The sequence below is a fragment of the Salvelinus fontinalis genome, chromosome 18, assembly GCF_029448725.1.
Source record: "Salvelinus fontinalis isolate EN_2023a chromosome 18, ASM2944872v1, whole genome shotgun sequence".
NCBI lineage: Eukaryota > Metazoa > Chordata > Actinopteri > Salmoniformes > Salmonidae > Salvelinus > Salvelinus fontinalis.
In genome coordinates this window covers 4,877,703-4,882,478 of record NC_074682.1, presented here as the reverse complement: position 1 = coordinate 4,882,478, position 4,776 = coordinate 4,877,703, and positions in this window count along the sequence as shown.

Sequence of the window (4,776 nt, the reverse complement as noted above, 5' to 3'; positions counted from 1 at the left end):
GAACATGTTTTATTTAAGTCTCTCTCTGGCTCTAACAAAATTCTAAAAAAAAATACACTTATGCAAGAATATTTTAGAATGTCTAAGCAAAGTTTTTCTTACACATATTACACTACAGGCTATTTGTAATTTCTGTTCAGTTATATAGGCTAGTGAAAAGAATAAAGAAAGCAAGTCTGCTTGGAATAATGGCTTATTTTCTATGTAAATCCAATAATTGTGTGGTTTTTATTTTCCATTTTTGATATAGGCTTGATCTCACAATTCTCTGGTAGCTCTATTGTGTCTTTATTTTTGTGGACCGATTGTTTTCTTTGCGCGCGTGAGGGCCACATTGTACAGTAGGCCTTTAATCAAGTCTGTGTGTGTGTCATGTTATGTGAAATGCTTTGAAGATCCGACTGCTACCCCCCAACTGTAGCTCTATCTGTGTAAATAGTGTTGTTTCTCAAGAGTAGGCTAGTATAGCCTGCTGCAACAATTAAACTTCAACATATTTTTTTCCTCAGAGGAACCAACGCAATACAGCCTATTTATTGCAATAAGTGACAGCCTATAATAATTGTTTGTTTGTTTTATTTTATTGCAAGTTTATTCTAAAGGAATATCATGTCATTCGGATATTAATTTCAGAAATGTAATTTATTGGAGTGCCTGTGCGCGCTATCAAAACAACATCACCACGCTCCGATTCAACATGTCGAGAGCCAGTTTCTAAATTGGGCGTTCCCAAAAACTCCTCTACCGCATCGTTTCGAGGATGATCGTGAACAGGCTACAACTGTACACGATAAAAGATAATACACATTTAAGGTTAACCGTTTAAAGCCAACATTCTCATTCTAATAAATAATCGCTCACTTCTTATTCTATTTCATGTGTCATTTCGTCTTTGGGCACTTCACGTCAAAGTATTCAAACTCCGAAGGACAGATAAGTGTTTAAATCCATGTTTATCAGCCTAGCAACAGCAAGCCTAGCAACAGCGCCAAGTGGGATGAGAGGCGTCGCGTGCGTGAGTAGCGAATAGAAAGCTCAACGTGCTGTCTCCAGGAGCAGGGTTAAAGCGCGCGAGGAGCCTTGGTTACCACGTCACGACTTGAGGGGCTGTTGCTGAGTAGTTGAGCGGAATACTTTTTCTGTCTAATGTTTATTGAGTCCCGTCGTGTCGTGTGTATTGTATTCATTAGTGGGATAAAGGACACAGGGTTGTTGGCACAGGCTGGGTTTTTGTTACGACCGTCTGGGGTGGAATGGGCAGGGAGGCAACAGTGTTTATAAAGGCAAAACACACGTTTAGACTACACCACAATGTTATTCCCTTAATTGATCTAACTTGTTAGTTCGATAATTATAATAATATAAATACTATATGTAATTCTCATAATCATAGGCCTAATAACAATTCAATAATAATAATATAGTAATACTAACATTGCTGCTAAGGGGCTTTACAAACAAAGGCAAAATTAAACAAAACTGGGAAATGTTATTCACAAGAGAATCAAAAGGCGGGATGGATTAGAGAAATCAATAAACTACAAAATTGTACTAATAAACAATATGAGCTTTTTCGTTTGAATATCTGGTATTTTGTCACCTAGTGTGTTTATTTTCTAAGAGGATTTCTTTAGCTACATGAATGTGTCATTAGCCTCTGCCAAGTTCTTTCTTATTATACCTCAGTGGCCGAAAGGTTTTCAGGGGAAAGGGAAAGGGGGATACCTAGTCAGTTGTCCAACTGAATGTATTCAATTGAAATGTGTCTTCCGCATTTAACCCAATCCCTCTAAATCAGAGGTGCGGGGGGCTGCCTTAATCGACATCTACGTCTTCGGGGCCCAGGGAACAGTGGGTTAACTGCCTTGCTCAGAGGCAGAATGACAGATTTTTACCTTGTCAGCTCGGGAATTCGATCCAGCAACCTTAACAAGGTGACACCACTTAGGTGTAATAATGCCACGTTCAAGTGCTAGTCGGAACTAGGAAACTCTGAAATTTCCCAACTTGCTAACTGGTTGGACGTGGCACGTGTATAACTACAACCATTTAGCAAGTCAGACATTTCAGAGTGTCCTAGTTCCGACTAGTACACGAACATAGCACAAAAATGGGGAGACACCTATAGAGCCCCACAGTGGAGATGTCATAATACCCATAAAACCTAGCAGTCAAACAGAAATGGTGACAATAGTATTTCCACCGTACATTTTTCCTATAGGGTATTTTAGAAACACTTAAAATAAGGGCTGTGTTTCGTGTAGGCTTACCCCAGCGTGAACTTTTAACCATGTAAATATCTTTTGGACAAGGTGACTTTTTTCCGTATATTCGGCTGTATATACTCTCAGATTCGAAAATGCTGATTAGCATCAAAGTCGAAATCATGCAAGACTACAAATCCCTGCAAGCTCCTGCACGTCATCTCTAGCTGACACCTTTGCCAACAGGTATTGAGTCAATTTAAAACTTGCACAAGACAGTTAACAGAATTGTCAATTGAAAGAAATGTCGCTATTTTATGATTTACTAAATTTAGCTAACATTAGTTACTAATTCAGAAATTCTAACCTTTGCCTCGATTCGGCAGTCTCATCCAAATCACCATGACATTTGTAATTCTTTATGACAACCAAATTAGCAGCTAATTAGCATTTCATTTTTGGGGTTTAATACAGGCGAATATATTGACGAAAGTCCCCTTGTCCTAAAGAGATTTACACAGTTATCAAAACGTCACGCCGTGTCCTCCAAACAGACCAAGTGGTTCGTCCTTTAAAAGTTGCAGCGTACTGCGGCGCAGCTTGCATGGTGCCGCATAATTCTATGGCACGTTATTTAAGTGTGAACCACTGGTACCATTAATGCTAGTTTGACCACCAGAGGGCATCTTTGAGAAGCATTTGATAGGCTTACAGTACTGGGCTCTTTAGCTAAAGAATCCCCGTGTGGTGCGGGCAGGCGGGAGACCGGTGTTCAATTCCCCACAGGAAGGAAGGAGTAGACTGTCCTTGTAAATAACAATTTGTTCTTAACTGATTTGCCTAGTTATATAAAGGTTACACTAAGAGCATAACATGTCTACACCCTAATTGTAGTCTAACCAATACCCAAACAGAGATTCAGTCAAAATAAAAATCTCATTTATCAAGACCAGTCCCCATGCTTGTCTCAGAGCAGTGCTAAATGTTGTAGGCTATTGCTTCAAATCCTATTGCTTCTTACTTCAGTATGCTCTTTAAATAAAGAAGACCTACACCCCTTTAAACAGCACATTACACAACACTCGTGAGACTCATGCCGCCTACAGTAGGTCTACAGTATATCGAAAAATATGACGTGACTCATCCACCCCCCCTCCTCCCTTCCCCATGGGTTAGGTCGGTCTTCTGTGAGTGGCTCTGCGGCCCATCCTGTGCCCCCTGCCCTCGTGCCTTGAACCTTGCACGCTTTGTTGATACAGCTGGAGAACTGCAAGGTAATCCCATTGTGCGCCACTCGGGAGCCATGGCCAATATATATTGTCCTGCTAATAACAGGGTTAATAATATATCTGTGAGAATATCCAATAGGCTTTTATATAATTCTAAATGAATAATAATAATTGCTTTGTTTAAAAAATATTTTGGAGATGATTTCGTTTTCAAATAACGTAAAATGAGTGAGAAAAAGGCCATACTTGAGTGGGGTGAGACATTGTTACTAATTTGTAAATAAAGCAAGTTTGTTATTTAGGATTATTTATTTCTGTTTTTAGAGGGAGAGAAACCAAACACCTACAGTCATCTCATGGGTCTCTCAGTCGAGGCCGGCACATGTATTGAACCAGCATCTGTAGCAACACAGCTTGCAAAGCTATGCAGTGTCTTAGACCGTTGCGCAACTCAGGTGTTGTACAGTGTGACTGGTCTAATCAAATCAAATCAAATTGTATTTGTCACATACACATGGTTAGCAGATGTTAATGCGAGTGTAGCGAAATGCTTGTGCTTCTAGTTTCGACAATGCAGTAATAACCAACGAGTAATCTAACCTAACAATTCCACAACTACTACCTTATACACACAAGTGTAAAGGGATAAAGAATATGTACATAAAGATATATGAATGAGTGATGGTACAGAACGGCATAGGCAAGATGCAGTAGATGGTATAGAGTACAGTATATACATATGAGATGAGTAATGTAGGGTATATAAACATAAAGTGGCATAGTTTAAAGTAGCTAGTGATACATGTAACGGCTGTCGTAATCCTCCTCCTCGGACGAGGAGGAGAGGCGAGGAGGATCAGACCAATATGCAGAGTGGAAAGTGGTCATATTTTAATGAACAGTAACTGAACACTTCAACATACAAAACAACAAACGTGACAAAACCGAAAACAGTCCCGTGTGGTACGAACACTGACACGAGATACAAACACCCACAAAAACCACGTGAATCACAGGCTGCCTAAGTATGATTCTCAATCAGGGACAACGATTGACAGCTGTCTCTGATTGAGAATCATACCCGGCCGAACACAAACAACCCAACATAGAAAATAACACCGACAACCCACCCCAACTCACGCCCTGACCAACTAAATAAACACAAGAAAAAGGAAAAACAGGTCAGGAACGTGACAATACATGTATGACATAAAGATGGCAAGATGCAGTAGATGATATAGAGTACAGTATATACATATACATATGAGATGAGTAATGTAGGGTATGTAAACATTATTTTAAGTGGCATTGTTTAAAGTGGCTAGTGATATATTTTTCTTGGA